Genomic DNA, 27,848 nt, shown 5'->3' with positions numbered 1-27,848 from the left:
GTTTTTAACCCACACATCCTATAAATGAACTTTAAATTCAATTTGCAAGTGCAAAGCTTTACCTCTATAAGCACTCTAGTAACATCCACTAGGTGACTGGGTATACTAAAACTAAAACCATATTGCAACACTTTACAATGTAAATCTGTAAGTTCAAAATCAGGCAAGTTAAAAATTCTAGTTCCAGAACTCACTGTAGTATTAAAAAAAATGCTAAACGTTTCCTTCCACGGCTTGTTCCTCAATTCCAACTGCCTTGATCCCCCCAAGACTGTAATTTTTTGAAGTAAACTCACCTTCCTCATCATCACTTTGAGCAAAACTGTATTAGGTGAATATAAAGGTAGTTCGGGAAAGCCAGTGTTGGAACTAAAGAAAACAAAATTACTTGCTTCACTGACTTTGTTAGATTGCCAATTGCTGTCATTGGAAACAACGTCACCTCTGCTAGTAGCGTCATAAAGATTTATAGGGCCAGTTGCAACTGCATCACCACAATTAACTTCTTTATTAGTAGAAACATCCAAATTTAATTGTAGTCTGAAACTTTCTCCTAGGTGGGATGGTATAAGCTATCTGGTTACTCTAAGCTTCAGTATCTCAAAACCTTAGCATCAGTCTGCTCAAGATAAGATTATAGTTTGGCTAAAATATTGGTGTTATTTCAAATTAAAAGTTGCAAAAATTCCAAACCTGTCAACTCTTGGTAAAATTAACTGCCCATAGTAATGCCATTTGGAACTTTGAAAAATCTAAGACCTTTAGGTATGATTTTCAATTTGATACAGTGTTCAAAATATTTTTTTCAATTAAGACAGCCCAAAACTTCTCAAGCCCTTTCTCTAATTCACTTAAAAGAATCTTACTACCTGCTGTTCTGAATGATCCAGGGCTCCCCAAAATGGATCATAATGGTAATTCAACACAGTAGCCACATCTTTGAAGCAAGAACAAAAAACCCGTAGAGGTGAATGTGTATAACAGTTTCACCTCCATCGAAGGAATCATGGAAACCATGAGAATTATCGGCTTTTGTAGAATCATTGCAGTTGTTACATCAGTTAATGTAGTAAGAGATTTCTGCATTTTGGAAAATAAAACCACCGACTACTGCAGTGTATGTCCTGACTTTCAAACACAGAGTGTAGGGTATGATTAAGTAAAGCATCCTCAGGACCACTGGCCATAGGGATCTACAGGAAACCAACAAACAGAAATATATAACTGAAGAAGTTCCCAACAGGAACAGTGCACCAATCATGAATAACAAATAAAAACACTGCAAAGACCAGGCACTCCAAAAGCCACCAGGAATAATTGCATTTTAGCGTATCCAAGTTTAATAATTGCTTTCATCAGAAAATGTACACAACCAACAAATGAGTGCTTTTATACAAGATAAAAGTAATGAACCAATCATTTTAAAATCATTAATAGGTCAATATATCAATTAAATTATTAACATTTAACACTAACAACCAGCTTTTTTCTCTTAAAAAACACAATGTTTGTAGTCTCATAACTATAACAACTGGAAAATGATTGTCAGAAACAGTGATTTGGTTAGAACTGTGGGAGAAAAGCCTGTTTTTGTTCATTTTGAATCAAGCAAGTTAAATGTATTGAGCGCTTTCATCTGCCAAATGGCTGGACTTCAACAGAATGTAAAAACATACTCAACAGTCAGCTTAAATACCCAGAAACACCCAACTCCCAATAGATTAATTAACACATAAATTAACACATGAATAATAAATTAATACAACACTAATTAGAAGTATAAAAAGCAGATACAAACTGATATACAGAAACCAAATAAAAACATGAATAAAAGCATAACTACAAGGAAAATAGCAGCAGGAGGGTGGATGCTTAAATGACAAACTTAGATCTAAGCTTAAGAAAGCTGGCACTCGAAATGACATCATTCAGAGCAGTGGAATGTGCAGAATTGCATTTGAGCTGCCACCTAAGCTCCAAAAATTCAAGGAAGATATCATGTGGACCACCTCTGGGATCAAATTTAACACTGTCAATGACAGAAAATTTAAAAGAGTGGTTTGGAAAATGTTTGAGATGTCTATAAAGGGCATTACGTTCATCCTTTTTGCCAGTGTCATAATTCTGTTGATAAATTCTACACCTGAATTGTCTGTTGGTTTTACCAATATAAAAACAGGTACAACACTGGCAAAGTGCAACATAAATAACATCCTTACTGTTACAATTAAATCCCTTTTTGTGCTTGATATTACCATACCCATGTATAAAACATTCTGTGCTCGCAAAAATGAATTTGCACTGCGAACCATGACCACATTTGTACATTTTCCCAGTAATTGTCTTGGAAGAAATTCTTTCAATCATTCTTTTTAAACACATGTCCTTTTGATACACAATAACAGGCCGTTCACCCAGTTTGTTAAAAATATCCAAGTCACATCTAAAAATCTCCCAGAATTTTGTAATGATGTGCTTGATTTCCCTAAACTGTAAATTAAATGTTCAAATCATGGCCTTCCTGTACGGGACACTGGCAGAATTAGAAACTAAATCCATAGTATTTTGAACTAATGAATTACCCAAGAGGGGGGTGTAAAACCAACTCAGTCTTTTCCTCTTAACGTCCGTGAAAAATTCTGTTAAGAAGTCTTGTGGATAACCCCTCCTCAAAACATATCCAATAACTTGCTACATTCTTCCATGAATTGTTTTTTTTGACTGACCATCCTTGCCAGCCTGACACACTGGCCTTTGACAATGGCCTTCCATTGATGCATGGAATGCCAGCTCTGAAAATGCAAATAGGAATTTGAATGGGTAGGCTTTCTAAATAATGTAGAGTCAAACCTTTGTAATTCCCTGCTCTTAACCAAAGTGACATCAAGAAAATTGATCTGGAGGGCATCAACCGACATGATAAAGTGTAGAAAATCGGTGGCGGTATTAATAAATTCAAAAAAATTCATCTAGCCTTTCCCTGGTGTCATGCCAAAAAATAATAATATCATCAATAAAGCATTTGTATAGACACCAGCTTTCCTTGAATTCAGATGTAAAAACAAAGTTAGTTTCCCAAAAGGCCATAACTGTGTTGGCAATAACAGGTGCGCATGCAGCACCCATGGCAACCCCATGGGTCTGCTTGAATAAATGGCCCTCAAAACTGATGAAATTATTTTGTAAAACAATCTCCATCAAACTATTCAAAACCAAACTTTTGTCATGCCATAAAACAGAGTGTGAAAACAAAAACTGAAGAAAACAATCAATTCCAATCTCATGTGGAATACTGGAATACAGGTCTTTGACATCAATGCATACAAAAGGAATATCATCTCCATACATATTGTCACTGACATTGGATAGAAAATCGCATGAGTCTCTCAACAAAGTGAAATAATTTTTAAACATATTTTTGGTCTCATAATCAATGTATTTGGCAATAAAGAATGTCTTAGCGCCCTTAACATCAACAATTTGCCTCAATGGAAGTTCCTCAAGATATCTATGAACCTTGGGAAGTCCAAAAATGGTGAGTGTTTTGGGAAACTGGACTTTTAAATACTCAAAATCACCCAAAGAAATCTGATTGTTGAGAAAAAGATCCTCCAGTGCCAGATCAATCCTATGGAGGGCACTATTCAACTCATTTAGGGATTTTTCCTCATACACATCAGAAAAAAAAATAGAAAACATCTTATTAATGCAATCGTTCGAACTCATGACTACCTATCCCCCAGCCTTGTCTGGCTGCATGATTCATACAGAAGTGTCACTTCTAATCTGTTGCAATAAATTGTGCTCATCAGAGCTTAAGTTAATTGGACACTTAGATGGAACAGTCATGATTTTCCTGATTTCATCTTCACATAGTCTTTCAAAAACAAGAATAAAAGGATGCAAGGGGGGTTGATGGTACTGGGCCTATAATTAATTTGTGTCACTGAAATTTGATGATTATTCATCATCATCATCATCATCATCATCATCATCATCATCATCATCATCTTGTTTTGGCTGTTCCAGTTAGGGGTCACCACAGCGGATCATCTGTTTCCATTTATTCCTGTCCTCTGCATCTTGCTCTGTCAACCAACTGCCTGCATATCCTCTCTCACCACATCCATAAACCTTATCTTAGGCCTTCCTCTTTTCCTCTTACCTGGCAGCTCCATCCTTACCATCTTTTCCCAATATAACCAGCATCCCTCCTCAGCACATATCTAAACCAATGCAATCTCGCCTCTCTTGCCTTGGCTCCAAACTGTTCAACCTGAGCTGACCCTCTAATATACTGATTCCTAATCCTGTCCATCCTACTCACACCCAGTGCAAGTCTTAACATCTTTAACTCTGCCACATCCAGCTCTGACTCCTGCCTTTTTGTCAAAGCCAGCGTCTCCAACCCATGTAACATAGCTGGTCTCACTACCCTCTTGTAGACCTTCCCTTTCACTCTTACTGGTACCCATCTGTCACAAATCACTCCTGACACTCTTCTCCACCCATTCCACCCTGCCTGTACTCTCTTCTTCACCTCTCTTCCACACTCACCATTACTCTGAACTGTTGATCCCAAGTACTTAAACTCATCCACCTTTCCCAATTCTACTCCCTGCATCCTCACCATTCCTCTACCCTCCCTCTCATTTACACACATATATTCTGTCTTAGCCCTGCTGACCTTCTTTCCTCTCCTCCCTAGAGCATATCTCCACCTCTCCAGGGTCTCCTCAACCTGGTCCCTACTCTCACTACAGATCACAATGTCATCTGCAAACATCATAGTCCACAGGGCCTCCTGTCTGATCTCATCTGTCAATCTGTCTGTCACCACTGCAAATAAGAAAGGGCTCAGATCTGATCCTTGATGTAATCACACCTCCACCTTAAATGTATCTGTCACTCCCACCGCAGTCCTCACCACTGTCACACTACCCTCATACATATCCTGTACCACTCTTACATACTTCTCTGCCACTCCCGACTTCCTCATACAATACCACAACTCCTCTCTAGGCACCCAGATATATTATAATTTCTCTAAGTCCACAAAGACACAATGCAGCTCCTTCTGACCTTCTCTGTATTTCTCCAACAACACTCTCAGAGCAAACATTGCATCTATAGTGCTCTTTCCTGCCATGAAACCATACTGCTGATCACTAATCATCACCTCCTTTCTTAACCTAGCTTCCACTACTCTTTCCCATAACTTCAAGTTGTGAATGATCAATTTTATCCCTCTGTAGTTACTGCAGCTCTGCACATCACCCTTATTCTTAAATGTACACTTTTTCTCCACTCTTCAGGGATCCTCTGACTTTCCAACATTTCAAAAAACAATCTAGATAAAAATTCCACTGCCATTTCTCCTAAGCACCTCCATGCTTCCACTGGTATGTCGTCTGGGCCAACAGCCTTTCCATTCTTCATCCTCTTCATAGTTGCCCTTACTTCCACTTTGTTAATCAGTTTCACTTCCTGATACACATCATCCAACCGTCTCTCTCTCTCTCTCTCTCTCTCTCATTCTCTTCATTCATCAGCCCTTCAAAGTACTCTTTCCATCTACTCAACACACTCTCCTCGCTTGTGAGTACATTTCCCTCACTATCCTTTATCACCCTTACTTGCTGCATATCTTTCTCAGCTCTGTTCCTCTTTCTAGCCAATTGGTACAGGTCCTTTTCTCCCTCTTTATTGTCCAATCTCTCATACAAGTCTCCATACACCTTATCCTTAGCATTCGCCACCTCTCTCTTTGCCATGCACCTTATCTCCTTATACTCGTCTATTTTCTTCATCTCTTTGACAATCCCACTTCTTCTTCACCAGTCTCTTCCTCCGTATACTCTCCTGTACTTCCTCATTCCACCACCAGGTCTCCTTGTCCTCCTTCCTCTGCTCAGATGTCACACAAAGCACCTTTCTAGCAGTCTCCCTTACTAGTTCTGCTGTAGTTACCCAGCTATTCGGTAACTCTTCACTGCCTCCCAGTGCCTGTCTTAACTCTTCCCTGAACTCCACCTCACAATCACCCTTTTTTAACTTCCACCATTTAATCCTTGGCACTGCTTTCACACTCCTCCGCTTCTTCTTGATCACCAACGTCATCCTACAGACCACCATTCTATCCTGCTTAACTACACTTTCCCCTGTTACCACTTTACAGTCTCCAATCTTCTTCAGACTGGCCCTCCTACATAGGATATAATCCACCTGTGTGCATATTCCTCCACTCTTGTACGTCACCCTATGCTCCTCCCTCTTCTTAAAATACATATGCACCACAGCCATGTCCATCTTATTCGCAAAATCCACAATCATCTGACCTTCTGCATTTCTCTCCTTAACACCATACCTACCCATCACTTCCTCATACCCTCTGTTTATTTCACCAACATGCCCATTGAAGTCTGCTCCAATCACCAGTCTCTCACCCTTGAGTACACTCACCACCACTTCACCTAACTCACTCTAAAATTTTTCTTTCTCATCCATCGCACACCTAACTTGTGGAGCATATGCACTAACAACATTTATCATTACACCATCAATTTCTAGCTTCATAAACATCACTCTATCAGACACTCTCTTCACCTCCAAAACACTCTTCGCATGCTTTTCCTTTAGGATAACCCCTACCCCCATTTCTCCTGCATCCACACCAAATTTGAAAATTTGATGGTTATTATCAAATAAAAAATATGAAATTAAGTTTCCTCAGGTACAACTTGAGTTGTACAAGAACCTGATCTAGTTTGGCCTTTTGTGCCAAGGCAAAGGTAAGTCCCTTTTGAAATAAATTGGCCCAGTCCTCAGTCACATCCACATGGCTGTAACTGAAAACTTTAAAATCGCCCATAGCATTGCAAACAGTTTTAAACCCAGAATATGTATTTAATTCCAATAATCCTGTCTCCAACCAGGCCTCCCTTTCCCTCTGTTTCAAGACTGGTGGGGATGATGGTGGGTGACAAAGCCGGATGGATTCTGTTGGCCAAAATTCTGATTGTTCTCCCCCCTCCAGTTCATTAGTCTCTCAGATCTCCTCAGTGAGGGCTGATCTAAAAGGGTCATGTCATTGGTGTTAGCCTGGGCTACCCTATCATCTGAAGTAAACCCAACATCACTGTCTACACAGATAACATCCCCTACAGCAACAGGTTGAAAAACAGCTGGTGGTCATGGATAAGCCACACTTTTGTCATACTCCTGCTGATCCCTGACAAATTTCTTTAAATCTTGTAAAAAAATGATCAGTTTTAATAAAAATAGCTTTATACTGTTCAGACGTTACATCAAACAAGTCACTTTTGATAGAATTGTCCAAAGTTTCAATAGACTTATGAAGGTCAACCATTTGTTTCTCATAATGTCTAATAAGAACCTGTAAAGGTTCACAACCTTGTTTGTTGAATAGTGAAATTAACTCACGGTGCAAGTCCAGATTGTTGATAAGCCCAGCCGGATATTTCCACGAGCGGAGACCTTTTGGTATTCTCTCTGCTTTAATACTTTCACATAGATAATCATACTCGAACTGGCACTTCATGTATTTTACAGCCGTATCCTGGAACGATTTCAGCTGTTTATCCAAGTTGCCGAAATTGTTCTGCTGGTTATCGGAAAACAGCTGTAGAGTGGACCCTTCTTTAAGCCAGGTTGTTAGGTTAAAAATCCTCAATTCCATACCCAAATTGCTGGGTCCAGCACCGGAAGAAGAAGGAACATTAACCAGTCCTGTTCCAATGTCGTCCTGTGCATTTGAGACTCCCGTATATTGCCCCAAAGGAATCTCGTCATCCGGACTCTGCCACGAACCAAAAACAAAAGGCTGACTGTTAAGCCTAAGGCTAAAATGTTGTCCAACGTGATTCAAATGAACAAAATCACTTACTTGCTGAGTGAACTTTTGAACTAATGCAGTCAGGTTACCGACTGCCTCAGATAACAAATTTATCTTCTCCTCCATACTGGTGCAAAACACAGGTGCCTTGTAGACAAACAGACCAACCAGGAATGAAAAACAACCTCATGATAAATCAGTAAACAAAAAAGGCAGCTATAGAGTTTGAACCAAGCAAGTTAAATATATTAAATGTATTAAATAAGCCAATTACTGGGAAAATGTACAAATGTGGTCATTGTTTGCAGTGCAAATTCATTTTTGAGGGCACAGAATGTTTTATACATGGGTATGGTAATATCAAGCACAAAAAGGGATTTAATTGTAACAGTAAGGGTGTTATTTATGTTGCACTTTGCCAGTGTTGTATCTGTTTTTATATTGGTAAAACCATTAGACAATTCAGGTATAGGATTTATCAACACAATTACGACATTGGCAGAAAGGATGAATGGAATGCCATTTATACTCATCTCAAACATTTTCCAACCCACTCTTTTAAATTTTCTATCATTGACAGTGTTGAATTTGATCCCAGAGGTGGTCCCCATGATATCTTACTTGAATGTTTGGAGCTTAGGTGGCAGCTCAAATGCAATGCTGCACATTTCCCTGGTCTGAATGATGTAATTTCGATTGCCAGCTTTCTTAAGCTTAGATCTAAGTTTGCCATTTAAGCATCCACCCTACTGCTGCTATTTTCCTTGTATTTATGCTTTTATTCATGTTTTTTTTTTGTTTTTGTATATCAATTTGCATCTGCTTTTTATTCTTCTAATTAGTGTTGTATTAATCAATGTATTATTCATGTATTAATTAATCTGTTGGGCGTTGGGTTTTTCTGGGTATTTAAGCTGACTGTTGAGTGTGTTTTTACATTCTGATGAAGTCCAGCCATTTGGCGGATGAAAGCGCTCAATACATTTAACTTGTTTGGTTCAAACTCTACAGCTACCTTTTTTGTTCACTGATTTATCGTGAGGTTGTTGTTCGTTCCTGTTTTTGTTCATAAAATTAATTATAGCATCAAACAGTTGTCAGGAAAATGACAACAGAAAAACTCTTTCACCTTTTTCCAACAAAGCTACAGGCACTTAGAAATTTAATGAATGCAACATTTGTAGGTACATTTCTAGTAGTCATACCTACATCCCAAGTGCACGCACGCGCACACACACACACACACACACACACACACACACATATGTGTGTGTATATATATATATATATATATATATATATATATATATATATATATATATATATATATATATATATATGGGTTCCATACACTAGATCAAATTTTCACTAATTCGAAATAGTGCATGGAATGCTCACTGCAGCAAAAGTGCACTTAATCGAAAGTGCACTTACGTGAAGTTCAGTACAATGAACGGGTGTTGTACTGAACTTCCGTGCAGTACTCACAGACCTTAGGGTTAGGGCACAGGTCATAGGGCTATCCCCTTACCATAACCCGTGCCCTAACCATAAAGTCCGTGACAACTGCAGTGCAGTGAAGGACATAGCAATGTCCTCCACTATGGTGCGATAGTCATGGACCTTAGGGTTAGGGCATGGGTTAGGGTAAGGGGATAGCTTTACTAACTATCCCCTTACCCTAACCTGTGCTCTAACCCTAAGGCCCATGACTATTGCACCATAGTGGAGGATATAGCTTGTTTTTTATGTCCTCCACTGTGCTGCTCTGTTTTCGGTGAAGTGCACTTACGCAAAAGTTCACTTTCGTTAAAGTGAACTTTCGCAGAAGTGAGGCTTCCTATTACAAGTTCGAAGTAGTGAACTTTCGTTCTTGTAATAGGAATCCATATATATATATATATATATATATATATATATATATATATACACACATACATACATGCTTCTCAGTCTGAGCCACTATACCTACAACCTGATTGCTCACTTGACTTCTTTGCTTCCAGTACGCTTTTCTATCTGCTTTATGCATTCATCTTTTTTACAGGTATTAAATCCTTTTTTGGTGGAACTTAAATAGTAGAAGTCTACAGCTCATTCTGTAACACAAACTATAAAATGATTTTATAGTTTTCAAAATTAATTTATTAAAAACATGGAATTTTGAGTGTTTTTCATGGAGCCTCTGTTTTTCTTTTATAAAACAAAAGTATTCATGTCATTGAACTTCAGTTGCAATATTGTGAAATCTAACTTTCTCATTCCAAAGTTACTGAAAAAAGGGAAAAAGCAAATCACTCTTTTTAAATGAATCTTCTCTGAGTAATAGTGAATTTGGAGGTCATTATAATAAAAAGTATGGGACTTGGAGGGTAGAGTTCTAAATATGGGGCTGGAGGAATTACATATTATTTTAAATGGTCATTTGTGCTATAGTTCTGCTTGTGATCTTCTGATTGTTTTGTGCCTTTATGGCAAAATGATCATGCCTGGTAAGGTGAGCCCCTTTACCAAAGTTTAGTTATATTAACTTTTTATTGTATTATTTTGAGGGCATTGCAGGATGCTGTCCATATTTTTCTATGTTTTTTTCTATACCTATCAATCTTAAATTTCAAAATCATAGCAGGGGACCATCACAAATCATAGCAGGGGGTCCAGAATCATAACACTCACAAATGATATATTTGCAAGCCTGAAGGTGATGGGCCAAAGGTGTACCATTTTGCCATGTACAGCATACAAATACTTGTGGTGTTGTTTGATGCATACTTAGACAGCCCTTCCAGAAAAATGTATCCTTATTGTCATGTAAAAAGATACACATTCATCTTTCTTTTGCTTAAAATACATGCTGAACTATCTATAGTTTAGTGAGAAGAATTAGTATAAACTTAAGAGTATTTCTGTTTCTCCACAACATGATTATGGTAAACACAGTTTGAAGCATGTCTAACAAAGTTACAGACTGAAACATTTTCTTGCCCAGCCTGGCCATTCTTAATGTGATTCCTACCTTCTCCAGGAAAAAAAGTAATTTTGCTCATTTTAGTTCTATACAGTATGTAGGTCCACTTAGAGCAAAATACCAAGACTGTTATGCTACCTGACCAAATTATTACCTTTACAGTCTTCATTTTTTGCATAAAACATGTTACATTTTTCACAGTCCTGTATCATTCCTACTTATAAATGTCATAAAAGCTTTGTACTGTATAACTACACTCATACATGACTATGAATTGCAGCCACTTACAGCCAAATGTCTGCACATTAGATGTGTGCTTTCAATCAAATGATCAAATAAATGCTTAAATAATGACCCAGAAATATTTTATCTTGCTTCTGTCTGAGCCATACAGCAAGAAGAAATGTATTTCATTTTACTGCTGTCAGAACCATTCACTCTAACCTCCCTATGCACTTTCAACCAGTTAGCTCAACAATTAGGAACAAAGACCCAAAATGAGGCATAGGTTTTAAATATTGCTCTTATATACTTAGAAAGTTGCTAGAATAGCAAGATTTGTATTAACAAGTACTTTCTAAGAGATATGAAGTCTGAAACTTGTCTATCAATTATTGTTTAATGAATGCAATCCACAAGGTCATAAGGCCTTTTTCAGCTATGTTAGGAACCTGGGTGGAAACTCCCAGATATGCTCAGAATTAGTCCAAAATGATAAAAAAATCACTGAACCCACAGACATTGCCAACATACTGGCAGACAAGTTCAGTGCAAACTTCACCCCCCTCTCCTCCCCCTAAAGTAGAGATAACTATCCCAGCAGAGTGTAGCCTCCCAGACATCTCAAATGCGCAGGTGAAAGCTGCTCTCTCTAAAGCTAAAAACACAGCATCAATGGGACCAGATGGTGTCCCCAGCTGTGTGCTACACAAGCTAAATGAGGAATTAAACCTGCACATAAGGCAGCTGTTTAATCTCAGCCTTACCACAGGATACGTGCCCAAGGAGTGGCGTACGGCAACTGTGGTCCCACTCCACAAAGGTGGTGCCTCTACGGACCCTGGTAATTACCGCCCCATAAGCTTAACAAGTCTAGTCTGCAAAGCTATGGAGAGGATCATAATGGAGCTCATAAACAAAGATATAGGGGACTTGCAGACATTGGACCCGACCCAGTTTGGCTTCGTCAAGGGCAGATCATGCCTTTTGAACTTGGTCGACTTCTTCGAAACAGTCACCAAGGCCATTGATGAGGGAAAGGCAGTCCATACAGCCTACCTTCACCTTGCAAAGGCCTTCGACACAATACCCTACTCGGGTATTGTAGAAAAACTTACCAGCTTAAATGTAAACCCATATGTCACAAGATGGGTTGCAAACTGGCTTAAGGACAGAACCCACAGGGTTAGAGTTCTGGCGCTATGTCAGACTCCAAGCCGGTCACAAGCGGTGTCCCACAGGGCTCGGTCCTTGGCCCCCTATTGTTCGGCATCTACTTCTCAGAAGTACAGGCCAACATGGGAGGACTTTGGCTGACAAAGTTTGCAGACGACTGCAAACTGGGCGCCACAGTGGAAAGTGCATCGGACACGGATATCCTTCAGAAGGGACTCACGGAAACAGATAGCTGCTGCCAGAGCCATGGCCTGAAGTTAAACGCCAAAAAATGTATAGTCATACCCTTCAGGAAAAACAAGGTAACCCCAAGCTACCATATAGGTGGCAATCCACTAAGCACAGAAGAGGTTATCAGGGACCTGGGGACCCAGGTTGACAGTGGCCTTTCTTTTGACACTCACATTGCTAAAGTGGTTAGAAAGACCTTCTACATTGCCCACCTGATCATGAAGGGATTCACATCCAGATCTATTGAGGTCATTGTTCCCCTGTACTCTTCACTTATCAGACCAATGATCGAGTACAGTGCCCCATTCGGGATGTATCGCACCCGACATCTGCAGCAATTGGAGAGACCCCAAAAGTTCCTCACCAAAAGGATAAAGGGACTCCAAAATCTGTCATATGCTGCCAGATTGAAGAAACTCCAGCTCTATTCAGTTGCATACTGTCTGCTCAGAGGTGACATGTGCCTGACATACAAGGCCATGTCCAACCGAGAATTAATGGACATGCTCCACCTCAAAAAAAATCCAAATCCACCAAAACCACTAGAGCAAGCGACTTAAACCTTAGCACGGATATAAATAGGACGTGCTGGAGGGATAGATTTATCACTCAGAGACTCCCTATGCTGTGGAATAAAATCCCGGTCCATGTGAGGGAAAGCACCTCGCTGGCTCTGTTCAAGAGAAATCTTGACCTGTGGATAGGAGATCGTAGGTTTATCCCAGGAATCATCTCTGTGTCACTGCTGGACAGAGGCACAACAAACTAATGGGCACAGTATTTTTTCATATAAGGGGTGGTGTAAGCCACAAAAATTTGGGCTAGGCTTATAAATGCCTTAGGGCAGATAGCCTAGTATAAACCTATGAACCTATGAACAACTTCCCATGAAACCGCATATTTTATGAGCAAGAGACCAAATACTGCTCGACTTCTTTGCTCAAGAATTGTGAACAAAGCCAAAAATAATACAGAAACACAGCTACAAAAACATTATTAAATATTACTCTAATTCACTAAAAACTTTCAAGGAAAACTCTACCTTAGAATGCAAAAATGAGTTTTTTCATTGTATCTTTATTTCCTGAGCTATTTTAATGCCCCAAAATCAGTCCAAGTGCTTAGTTTACATTTTTAATGTATTTTCCACAAAATAGCAGATGATGAGGCCTGGCTTAGTAATGGGATGTTGTTTTCTTGCTTTCATTCCTTCTTTCCAGAATACATTCCACTTTATATGAGTCTTGCTAGATGTAAGGAAGTGTTGTTTTCTTATATCATTAAGATAGAATGGCAGGAGGAGTGTGAAGCACTGTCATATAACACACCTTCTGTAACAGAGCTGCTTTTATGTGTCCTTGAGTGAGCCTCATTTATGTGTCTGTAATAGCTTGTTCTATGCTATTAGCTACTCCCAACAAAAGAAAGTAAGTAAATAGCAGGCTTTTGTAAAGGGATTCTTTTCTAGTTGTAAAAGAATTGACTGACCTTCCCCCACACTCTTATCCTAAGGTGCAAAAACTCTCACTGCAGTAAATGGTCCTTGCTGTATCATGTGCAGGTGACAAGTAATACTGGAAAGAACTCCAATATAAGGCTGTCTGCTACTCCCCAGTACCTTCAGTGAGAAGATTTCTCTCTCTCTCTCTCTCTGTCTGTCTCACACACACACATGAATGATGCAGAATTAAAATGTGCTTTACTAGTTACTTAATTATTTCTGCCATGTTCACCCCCCTTTTTTTCCATTTTGTATTTATTTTTTCTTTGTTAATCAGGAAAGTGAACTGATCCAAGGAACCTTTCCAGCCATGACCCAGGCTACATTGGCAAATAGCAAGTAATAAATGCACTCAACATTACAAAGAAAAATAATACTGCCATACAAACAATAATACAGATTGCATGTACACCACATAGCCAAAGTGTGACAGTGAATAAATAAAACATTAAACAACATTTAGTAAAATGTATACATTAATAATGCTTAACTATACTATGTTTACTTAATTGTGTGCATCTATATTGCACAACTCACAATGCTGCAAGATGTCAGTGCTGTCTAAATGACTGGGAATCAGCAAGTGAGTGCTTTATTGCTTCACAAAAGAAAAGGCTGCAGGATAATAATATTTGCATCACTTTTGTTGTCCTAAGATAGTACGAAAACATAGTAAACCTACAAATATTTGAATGGAACAACCACTACAAGGGAGCCTGATAAATAGTATGGTGAAAAACTTTGGGGCATGTAGAAAGTAGGATAAGAAGGTTGAGTAGGATAATGACAATTATATAATACACACAAGCATGCACACACCCTGTCTGTCTGAGTAAATATTTGTGGGCATCTGTATATATGTGTGTTATATACACACGCAAATGAACACAGATGCACATCCACATGTAGGTGCATGTGTGATTACTTACAAAAATATCTATTGCATAACTGTCTGAAGATGTGTGTGTGTGTGTGTGTGTGTGTGTGTGTGTGTGTGTGTGTGTGTGTGTGTGTGTGTGTGTATATATATATATATATATATATATGTGTGTGTGTGTGTGTGTGTGCATCTGTGTGTGTCTGTGTTTATTATGTGTATACACACAGATATAGTTACACAAAATTTCCGTTTTGATTTGTTTTCATTTGAAGGACATGACGTATACACACAGGTATATAATCTATTGCCCTGTTACACACACACACACACACACATACACACACACACACACACACACACACACACACACACACGCATACACACACACACACACACACACACACACACACACACACACACACACACACACACACACACACACACACAAACTCACATACACGCAGAGTAAGAATTGTGCATTTAAACACAGTTTAATTTTTTTTTTTACCTCTGATTTCCTTTTCTGAATATTTTTAATGCAAAAGTACATAGCAAAAATATGTTAAAGTAATTTCAGCTGTATGTTATGATTGACATCAAAGGTCACATTTCCTTTTTGGTCTAGAAAATGCTGATGCACTCTACTTCTGTAAGGGCTGACTCAAAGTTAGTAGTGGGAGGCTCTTACCATGAATCTGTGTGTACCAGTTATGCATCCCACACTGGAAAGGTATCAGAAAAAAGCATAAAAGACCTTTTTATGAAAAGTATCAGTGAACCTAGTTGATAGGGTTGCCATCTGTCTCTCTTTCTGCAGTTCTTCTCTGTATATGTGGGAGAGGGCTTGAAAATGGTAAATGTGTTGATATTTAAAAAAAATATTTTCTGACTTTTCTCTAAATGCCACAGAAATGTTTTATAGTATGTTTAAGTTAGCTTAACATATAAACTACTAGGAATAACCAACATTTAAAGCTTAGAATTTTAGTACTGTGATGCTGGTTATGCAATTTTGTCTGAAGAGGCTACAACTGCCTTTAAACCCTTGACTAATCTAATTGCTTTGTTTTGCTATAAAAGGGGAGTGTTATGTTCTCCTTACTGCAATAAAAACAGTTCTGTGGCTTTCTTTCTATTTTTCATAGCAGCTACTGTGCTCCTGACATTAGCAGGATTAACTGCTCATCTAAGGCAATACCCATCATGAAAAACTCCAGATTTATCTGTGTCTATGGTATGTCATACAGGTGGGGACAAATTCCTCTGCAAAGTATGAGAGAACTTAAGCTTAAAAAAATAAAAGTAGGTGGGTTTTCTCTTCCTTCGATTCCAAGGCAAGGAAAATTAAGTTTTAAAAAGTACAAGCAGGTTTCTGGTATCTACTCAATAATGGAACTATATTATAGGGAGAAACAAAACCTAGAGATTGAGTGAAACTGTAGCAGAGGGGTGGAGTTTTCCTTTAATAGAACAACAGGTGCTGCATCAGCATGCATTTTCCAGACAAACATAAGTATGAAACTCTTAATTACTGGCATTACTCAAAGGCTGCAATCATTGGATATTTATCAGAATACAGAACAGAGTGAAAATATGAGCCAAAATCAGGGATATCCTGCAAAATTGTAGTCAGATGACAGGCCTTTTGCCACACTCATACTACCCAAATGCACTGAAGATACTTACAAGATCTGCACTACACAGTGGTAGGTAATGTCTTCACATTCTATTCAACACTAGGAATTACCATTTTCTTTTTTAGAAAACTACCACACAATGTTAGCATATTGGTCTGACAAACTTCATAAATCTCTTTCTCTCTCTCTATTATTGGCTGTTCTGTAGGGCCATTGAAAGAGAAGAAATTGGAGCTGTCTTACATCCAAGAGTAATAGCAGCACAGGCATAGATTTAGGAAGTAAAAGTGGAGCACTCTCCTAAATGTGGCACAGTTAAGGGGTATGAGGCTTAATATCTTTGGGATGAAAAGGTGTATGATGAATCTAGATCAGATTTTTTACCCAAAAATGTTATGTATGTGTTGGGCTGATTTTCCTTGCTAGGAATAAAATATTGTTGGAGTAACATAAGGAAACCAATAATCCTAAAAGTAATGCAAGGTAGCTTCAACAAATATCCATATTAATTAGAAGAATCAGAGTATACCTGTACACTGGCATCCAGATAAAGACTTATAGCTACAGTGAAAAAATGTGGGCTTATTTTGTATTCTACACCTGATCTGATGTCAAAATATATTAAAATTAGGCTTGTATGCAATAAGGTTTGTATCTGTATAAAGTCAGAACCACAACTTGGTAGATTCCATGTTTAAGTCCCGTGTGACTGCCAGCTTTGGAGGAACTTTGCACAAGAATATTATGCCTGAATATATTATGTAAAATTTGCCTTCCTCAGGAATAACAATAGGAAAGATTATGTTTGCAAATTTGGGCTAAATATACAAAATCTGTTTACTGGAGCTGTACTTTGTAATGATGTTTTATTTCAACTAAGTGTAGCTAGAACTGTACCAAAGGGAATGAATATCTTCTGGATACAAAATGCCATCAACAAAGGTCAAGCACCACATAAATCCTCTTCATTTAGGCAAAGCACTTTCGGAACGAGTTGTGATTCATCAGTAGAGTACACACTTTACATTTTAAGTAGTACTAGGAATTTACAGCCTAGTATGCATGTTGGATTTGTAAAAATATGTTACCGCAATGCACATTGTAATGTTACAGAACACTAATGCAGAAACATTTTAAGAGCAAATGTACTTCAGCATTGTGTTTGCAATCAATGTTCTATTCTATGGTTACAAATATGAACAAGTTCAAGATGAAGTAGAAGAGAGTTTGCTTTGCTCTACAAGGCATGACTGGATATGTGGATGACTCACACTGTTTAACCAAGAACGGCATTACAAGAGATCTCAGGAGAGAGTATCAGAAAATGAAATCAAGAGCATTTTTTGTGGCAAGTAGCATGTTTTTAGGGCTGCAGAGATGAAGGTAGATAGGTCTGTAAATAAACCACTATTGGGTATAAGCTGTCCCAAGTTGATTTCTGGCACATTATTTTTCTTGAAGCAGTATTAGTGTGTCTGTGTATGAAAATGACTCTAAAGGTAGGCAAATCAAGAGGGAATGCAAGCTTTTATTCTTCAGTTATTCAAATACATTGTCCATAAGTATCTATATCTCTTTTAGTGGTAGTTCATTCTTGAAAAATGTTTATTTTCTTTGTTGTTGCAGAGTATGCCAGCCGTTAAAGAAATCCTATTTTTTTATATTGACATGATACTTATCTCTTTGAAAACTGCAGTTTGTATGAATACTAAACAAGCTGTCAGTTCTTGAACAGTGTACTTTCAATTGATGCATTGCTTTAGGTATTATTTGCTTGCTTATACTTTAGTGCATAGTTGTCATAAATATAACAGTTGTGTAATATCAGGGTAAGTATAAATGCATTATCTCTGAGTGAAATAATGCTGCAATAAAAACCTGGAAAAATAAACAAAAAGCCCAACTGTTTATAAGTTCATATTTCTCTGTTAATCAGGAAGATGATTTGTAGCCCAGCCTCAAAATCCCATTTCATCAGTACTGTTCAGCACTAAATAACTCCTACTGAATGTCTTCCCCTTTCAATGAGACTTTTAGAGGCCGGAACAGAGATCACATACATTTGTGCAGTCTGCTTTGGAAGGGGTCCAAAAGCTACTCTGCTTAATGATAAGTGGAAGTAGACTCCATAGAAGAGGGATTTTTTTATAGGGGACATCTACCTTGTCAGCAGGTCCTGCTATTGTTGCCGTGGATGGTTTGTTCTTATGAGCAGGTGTCTATGGTACTGTTTGTTGGAGAATTTGTAGAAAGTTCTTAGCAATCGACTATCCTAAAATGTCTGTATAAAAAAAAAAAAAAAAAAAAAAAAAAAAACAGAGACAAATGAAAGGGATTTAAGATGGTCTGCACTGTAAGGCAAAGCCATACCCTTTTCTTTGTGATGAAATACAGTGTTTTTCAAGATGAGTCATATCTTTAGATATGTTCATACTGAAAGTGACATTATATTTCAGTTGCAGGACTGAGAAGGGAGGAGCTAAGAGGGTTAATAACTTCCCTAGTCTTAGACGATTTGCCCGCTGGTAATCAGTCTGTTTAGATGGAGAGACTTCCTAACAACTGTAGAAACAAGGTGGGAAAAGGATACGTCATTATCCAGGTGCCCAAACACTGAGTCAGTTTTAAGAGGGGTACCCTCTGTGTGATAGATAGACAAATAGGTGTACATTTTTACCAAAGGACACTGTACTTCACTTCTTGTATTCTGCATCTGATCTGATGTCAAAATATATTAAAATTAGGCTTGTATGCAATAAGGTTTGTATCTGTATACGATCAGAACCACAACCTGGTAGATTCCATGTTTAAGTCCCTTGTAGCTGCCAGCTTTGGAGGAACTTTGCACAAGAATATTATGCCTGAATATAATATGTAAATTTTGCCTTCCTCAGGAATAACAATAGGAAAGATTATGTTTGCAAGTTTGGGCTAAATATACAAAATCTGTTTACTGGAGCTGTACTTTGTAATGATGTTTTATTTCAACTAAGTGTAGCTAGAACAGTACCAAAGGGAATGAATATCTTCTGGATACAAAATGCCATCAACAAAGGTCAAGCACCACATAAATCCACTTCATTTAGGCAAAGCACTTTCGGAGCGAGTTGTGATTCATCAGTAGAGTACACTCTTTACATTTTAAGTAGTACTAGGAATTTACAGCCTAGTATGCATGTTGGATTTGTAAAAATATGTTACCTCAATGCACATTGTTATGTTACAGAACACTAATGCAGAAACATTTTAAGAGCAAATGTACTTCAGCATTGTGTTTGCAATCAATGTTCTATTCTATGGTTACAAATATGAACAAGTTCAAGATGAAGTAGAAGAGAGTTTGCTTTGCTCTACAAGGCATGACTGGATATGTGGATGACTCACACTGTTTAACCAAGAACAGCATTACAAGAGATCTCAGGAGAGAGTATCAGAAAATGAAATCAAGAGCGTTTTTTGTGGCAAGTAGCATGTTTTTAGGGCTGCAGAGATGAAGGTAGATAGGTCTGTAAATAAACCACTATTGGGTATAAGCTGTCCCAAGTTGATTTCTGGCACATTATTTTTCTTGAAGCAGTATTAGTGTGTCTGTGTATGAAAATGACTCTGAAGGTAGGCAAATCAAGAGGGAATGCAAGCTTTTATTCTTCAGTTATTCAAATACATTGTCCATAAGTATCTATATCTCTTTTAGTGGTAGCTCATTCTTGAAAAATGTTTATTTTCTTTGTTGTTGCGGAGTATGCCAGCCGTTAAAGAAATCCTATTTTTTTTATATTGACATGATACTTATCTCTTTGAAAACTGCAGTTTGTATGAATACTAAACTAGCTGTCAGTTCTTGAACAGTGTACTTTCAATTGATGCATTGCTTTAGATATTATTTGCTTGCTTATACTTTAGTGCATAGTTGTCATAAATATAACAGTTGTGTAATATCAGGATAAGTATAAATGCATAATCTCTGAGTGAAATAATGCTGCAATAAAAACCTGGAAAAATAAACAAAAAGTCCAACTGTTTATAAGTTCATACTTCTCTGTTAATCAGGTAGATGATTTGTAGCCCAGCCTCAAAATCCCATTTCATCAGTACCGTTCAGCACTAAATAACTCCTACTGAATGTCTTCCCCTTTCAATGAGACTTTTAGAGGCCGGAATAGAGATCATATACATTTGTACAGTCTGCTTTGGAAGGGGTCCAAAAGCTACTCTGCTTAATGATAAGTGGAAGTAGACTCCATAGAAGAGGGATTTTTTGATAGGGAACATCTACCTTGTCAGCAGGTCCTGCTGTTGTTGCAGTGGATTGTTTGTTCTTATGAGCAGGTGTTTATGGTACTGTTTGTTGGAGAATTTGTAGAAAGTTCTTAGCAATCAACTGTCCTAAAATGTCTGTATAAAAAAAAAAAAAAAAAAAAAAACAGAGAAAAATGAAAGGGATTTAAGATGGTCTGCACTGTAAGGCAAAGCCATACCCTTTTCTTTGTGATGAAATACAGTGTTTTTCAAGATGAGTCATATCTTTAGATATGTTCATACTGCAAGTGACATTATATTTCAGTTGCAGGACTGAGAAGGGAGGAGTTAAGAGGGTTAATAACTTCCCTAAACTTAGATGATTTGCTCGCTGGTAATCAGTCTGTTTAGATGGAGAGACTTCCTAACAACTGTAGAAACAAGGTGGGAAAAGGATACGTCATTATCCAGGTGCCCAAACACTGAGTCAGTTTTAAGAGGGGTACCCTCTGTGTGATAGATAGACAAATAGGTGTACATTTTTACCAAAGGACACTATACTTCACTTCTTGGCATTTAGCTTTATGTTTCTGGCAGTATATATTTGCACATGTCAGGAGGCCCTCCTAAGCAGACTCTGGGGGTCAGTTGTAAAATTTATGATAGCTCCAAGTTTGACGTCATCTGTGAATGTGGCCAGTCACAGGCCATTGATATCAGCCTTGATATCAGAAAAGTAAATACTGAACATAAGTTGTCCCAGAACTGACCCTTGAGGAACCCTACTGGTAATGGCTATTTTCCTAGAAAGAATGCCCCTCACACTAATAGGTGGGTTCCGTTATACAGCAGATTGCATAACACTTGAGATTAAGTCTGATTAGCTTGGTAAGTATGTAATGGCAATATTGATGGATGTAACAGGTGTATTAGTGTAAGTGGCAAAAGAGGTATGTAAGGTATTGCAGGTGTAATGAAGAAGAGTATGTAACACTGCATTCAAGCCTGATTCCACACCTGCAAATTTTGGCAAACAACTCGCATTTTCTACTCTAAAAGAGTTGCTTCATAAGATATTGCATCAATTTACTTAGGAAGGATGCAAACATGATATGGATTAATTGCTTGCCATGGCAGACTTTATTAATCCGTACTGCACTTTGAAGTGTATTAGGAAACCCATTCCAAATTTAAAAGATGTTGTGAAACAATGATAGAAAAATGAGCAAAGGAGGGGTTCATAGGTTCATAGGTAGGTACTAGGCTATTGGCCCTAGGGCCTATATAAGCCTAGCCAAATGGTACCCTGGCTTTTGCCACCCAAGAAAATTATTTTCCTGTGCCCCTGTCAAGCAAAGCCACTGAAGTGATCCCAGGGGTGAATTTCCTATCTCCCATCCAGTCATCAAGATTTTTCTTGAAGAGTGCTAATGAGGAGCTTTTTGTTTGATACAGATAGGTAGTTTGTTCCAGAGTATGGGAAGTCTCTGGGACAGGAATCTATCTCTCCAGCATGTTCTGTTTATTGTGGTGACAAGGTTTAGTTCCCTAGAGGGTGTAGCTCGGAGGGAATGGGATTTATTTATGTGGAGCATGTCCAACAGCTCTGGGTTTGACATAGCTTTGTATGTGAGGCGATATGCGACAGAGTAAAGCTGGAGTTTTTTGAGATGGTCTGTGTATGGCATCTGTTTGAGGCCTCTTTGAGAGGTATTTCTGTGGCTGTTCCAGTTGTTGTAGATGTCTTGTGAGGTACATACCAAAAGGGGTGTTGTACTCTATAATGGGTCTAATGAGTGATGAGTAGAGGGGAGCAATGTCCTCTTTTTTCCTGGATGAGAAACCATTTGTGATGAGGTGTGCCACGTAGAAGGATTTTGTGACTACTGTAGCGATGTGATTATCAAAGGAGAGACTACTGTCCACCTGTGTCCCAAGGTCTCTTATCACACTTTCTGTGTTAAGTAGACTACCACCTATGTGGTAGTTCATGGGTACAGAGTTTTTACCAAAAGGGATGACAATGCACTTTTTGGCATTGAGCTTGAGGCCATGGCTTTGACACCAGGCATCTGTCTCAGTGAGGCCCTTTTGTAGGATGTCCACATCGTTAGGAGATTTGTTTATGGCTCCTAGTTTGCAGTCATCTGCGAACTTTGTTAGCCAAAGACTTTCTGTGTTAGCCTGTACATCAGAGATGTAGATACAAAACAGGAGAGGACCTAGGACTGAACCCTGTGGTACTCCACTTGTCACTGGTCTGAAGTTGGATTTAGAGTCTGCTACTTTTGCAGAGTGGGTTCGGTCAGTGAGCCGGTTGGCAACCCATCTTGTAACATAGGGATTTATACCTAGTTTAGTGAGTTTGTCTATAATTCCAGAGTGGGGGATGGTGTTGAAAGCCATGGTGAGATATAGATAGGCTGTGTGTACCACCTTACCCTCATCTACAGCTTTGTTGACCGCTTCAAAAAAGTCTGTCAGGTTTAGGAGACGTGATCTGCCTTTTACAAACCCGAACTGGGTAGGGTCCAGAGTTTGGAGATTACCAATGTCATTGTGTATAAGTTCCATGATGGTATGGTCCATAGCCTAGCAGACCAGGCTCATCAAGCTAATGGGGCGGTAGTTCCCGGGTCCTGTGGTGGCTCTCCCTTTGTGGAGTGGGATAACTGTTGCTGTGCACCATTCAGTGGGCACAAAGCCTGAGGTGAGGCTATGATTGAACATGGTGTTTAGGTGGGGTGCCAGTTCGTTCTGTAGTTCATGTAGAATGCATCCTTGGATTTTGTCAGGTCCCATGGATGCTGTGTTCTTGGCTTTGGAGAGTGTGCTTTTTACCTGTGCAGCCGTGATTACAGGTATTTTGCATTCTTCCGGTATAGAGATGGGCCCTTTAGGGGATGAGAGAGGGGTAAAGTTAGCACTGAACCTATCTTCCAGGATGTTGGCAATATCAGTTGGTTCTGTATATTTAGTGCTATTGTGCTGTAACTCAGAGCAGACCTGAGTATTGCCATTGAGATTCTTGACATAGCATTAAATCAAGAAAGAGGTGTTTCTGTTTTTAAAAAAAACATCAGCTACAGGTGTGGTGAGTAATAACTGACTCTTTTACCCAATGTCAACCTTAAATATATCTCTGATTAATGCATTCTGTTACTCATTATAGAATACAGCAAAGCTAAATTGAACCTCTTAGAGCACCAGAATTAAGCAGAAATAATTGCACCGGATAACTAAGTCTAGTGTGAATTCAGTAATAACTGAAGCTGATGAACATATGCAAGGTGTTGCTTTCTTTACTAGGCAATGAAGAAAGGCCAGTCTTGTAAACAGCTTTCTGTATGGAATGTTCCAGTTACATCCTAGGATGTTCTATTAGTGTTTCACGCCGACTCACACATGCTTAAAGATTATTCAGTTGAATAAATATGCATACATACTGTAGCTGTTCATTAAGTACACCAAGGCTGCAGAAGAGACAAGCTGCACCACAAGGTGCATATGTGTCCATAAGCTGTCTGAAGAATTAGCAAGAGCCACTATGTGATCCATGTACTGGTGAGTGACACCCATGTTCCCGTTCTGTATTATCTATATGCTTTCACATTTTGTATTGCTGTAGTATTTAGAACAGCAGGTCAGCAATGCTAACATCAAGACACAATTACATCCATCACGTCTGTAATCATGCTGGCAGAGGAGTAAGCTGAACCATTGTCATCACCAGTGTTTATTGCTGAATATCCTGTAGATAACAATTCCACCTAAGCTACTCAAGAGTCTCTGTCACATCTGTATTCTTTAAACCACAGCAGCCAGAGGGATGAGCACCCAACACAGGGGAGGTGTATGTAGTTGGCCATCACTGCTATGTCTTTAGGTCATTTTCTGATCTGGGTTCCACACCTGGAATCAATGAGCTAATGTGAAGTTCAGTGATCTAGGTGCTGACAGCCAGTATGCACACTGCATCAGATACTTTGAGTGTACATATGGCCTGCTTGAGGAATTGCAACCACATCAGGGACTACAGAATGAACTACTGCATTGCAAAGTGGCATGACATATAGAGACCTAGAGCCAACATGCCTGTGGGGGCAGCAGTGGCCCTATTAGCCTCCATTGGTACATCCAGGAGGATATTGGCAAATGCCCATTGTGGCTGTACAAGAGTCTGTTATATAGTGCATGGTCAAAGACCACGCTGATGCAGATGGCACACATTGTTCTAGGACTGCATCACTGTCCCCCTTGACCACAGCTGCCTTCACCTCTAGGAGTGGGTACTCTTATGGTCATGGCAGAAACTAATACAGCTCCACCACAGGGATACTTCAGTGAACCAGAAACTCTGTGTACTGCATTTCTGCACCATTTCTATACCTGTTCACATACTGAATGCAGTGCCTAGTGGTGGCAATCCTCATGGCTATAGACACCATTCATCCATTGGCTACCCACTTGCATGATTCCTGTACATATTTATGATGTCCTATACCATCCTTTTGGCAAGTAATGTCCAGCCCTGATACTTTATGGCCACACAGTATGCTTAGCCAGTGATCATGTCCTGGAAGCTCCATCCCAGCACTGGAAGGTGTGATCCCTGGCTGCCCCCAAACTGCTAACACATTCACCTTCCATAACTCTTGCAACTATATTATCATTATGAGTAAATGTCACTAAGTCATACCCCACATGTTCAGATGATGAAAGTGCATGGCCCACCCTGTGGCCTTTGTTGGTGAGGTAATGTCTAATGCACTGCATGCCAGTCAGAGCTTTATAATGGATCACTCAGGTGTCTGAATCCATGCATCACTTTTACTATGTGTTGTTCTTATCACAGTCCATAGCTACCTCTTTGCAACTGCCACAACATATTGTACCCTCCTCTGCCTCACATGGGGCACCATTACAAGTTCTCACTCACCTTCTCCCCTGCTTCTATCATGGGTCTGTCAGGCAAGTGTCTGATGTTCACAGATTGTATTTACTTGCTTGCAATCATATAGTATAACTTGTCACAGGCCAAAATGATTTCATGTCAGGTTTCAGGTGCTTACTAAAGTGAACAACAACATATATATATATATATATATATATATATATATATATATATATGTATTTATATGTATATATACCTCAAAAGCTCAAACGGCTGAGACCAGAAGATTGAAGTTTTGATACTTTGAAAATTAAATTAAAAATGATTATACTTTATATATATATATATATATATATATATATATATATATATATATATATACATATATATAAATATATATATGTGTGTGTATAAAAATATATATAAATCTCGAATTTCAGCATTTCAAAACTATGAAGCCGAATCATTCACAATCACGAAACCCACAATCACGAATTACACAATCACGAACATACATACACCATACACAACATAACACACAAACCATTCTACCCACAGCACACAAAGCACGCAACCCTACACTACATGTAAGCAGGAAGGCAAGCCCCTGCACCCCGCCTACTTATATATACCAACTGCGAGATTGTACATGACCAAAAAAAAAAAAAAAAAAAAAATCACACAACGGCATTCTACACTCGCTCGCTCACAAATACACATCACTCATACACAAACACCAACAAATCCAACACTCATACTCATACTTACATCTCCCTACTGTTACCCACACATACAATGTACCAAAACACGCATTCTCACTCACCTTCAATTCCAGACACCATACCAGCCAAACACATCACTTAACTTACTGGGAATGCATAAGCATATTCGAGATGTTCAAATTCGCTCTTATGCACTTTCGGCATCCTGCATTTTCAGCTTCATGGTCTCGGAATGCTGAAATTGAAGATTTCAGCATTTCAAGATTATGAAGTGAAATTATATATATATATATATATATATATATATATATATATATATATATATATATATATATATATACATATATATATATACATATATATATATATATATATATATATATATATATATAGATATATACACACACACACACACACACACACACACACACATATATATATATATATATATATATATATATATATATACATATACATATACATATACATATACATGTATGTATATATGCACACACACACACACACACACACACACACATACACACACACACACACATATATACATACATACGATGTATGTGTGTGTGTGTGTGTGTGTGTGTGTGTGTGTTTGTCTATAGCTATATCTATATCAATATCTATATATTTGTTATGTATATATCTCTAAGATATGGAAGGAAGTGTAACATATTTCAAAGATTTTGCCTGTCTGTCGCAATGTGGTGTAGTATTCCATCCCCAGTAGAGAAGGTGTGGATTTAATGGCAATGTTGGTGCAGTCAATATCTACCCCCCACGATCTCTGGGAATGAGGGATATGGGGGAATGCTCACATTGTAGGTTTTTCGTCCTTTGTTCTCTGTGGAAACCATACATGTCCCTTGACATGATGCAGCAACGTATGAAGGAAAGGTAGGATTCTTGCACTGTCATTTGCTGAGAAATTCCCCTAGCAAGAATGTTTAATGCTATACTAAGAGGGTTAAGCATTGCATAACATCAGGCTTGATTCCATACGCAGGCAGCACATGTCAAATAACTCCTGTATAGTGCATCTGTCCACACAGTTATAATTAACAATATCTTGGTACTGAGCTGGTGACATATCAGCCTCTGGTAGACCTGTGTGCTGCAAGTAAGGACATGCCATGCAACATCATGGTCAATGGCTCTGAATCCTGGGTAATAACACACGCGGCTCTCTTATTGCTGACACTATCATAATGAGAATGAAGCTGCACTGTACCACACAATCTTGGCATTTAAAAGAGATGATCACCATCTGTTTGATGTTTATTTATATTTAATTGAATTCCTCTGCCATGTTTGGCTTCATCATTTACATATGGGCTTACACTCATTAGCATGATAGTTGTGTATACTGCTATGCATTCATTTGCATAGCATGCATATTTTGCTATTTCTGCAGTAGCACAGTTATAGTACATGCATCTCTAAATCATGCCAATCTTATGTGTTATCTATGATCATAATATTTTTCATTTATTTTACATTTGATTACCGAG

This window comes from Protopterus annectens, chromosome 12.part0 (genome assembly GCF_019279795.1).
Source record: "Protopterus annectens isolate FY-2018-M chromosome 12.part0, PAN1.0, whole genome shotgun sequence".
In the NCBI taxonomy this organism is placed as follows: domain Eukaryota; kingdom Metazoa; phylum Chordata; order Ceratodontiformes; family Protopteridae; genus Protopterus; species Protopterus annectens.
Note: the sequence above shows the minus strand (reverse complement) of the source record.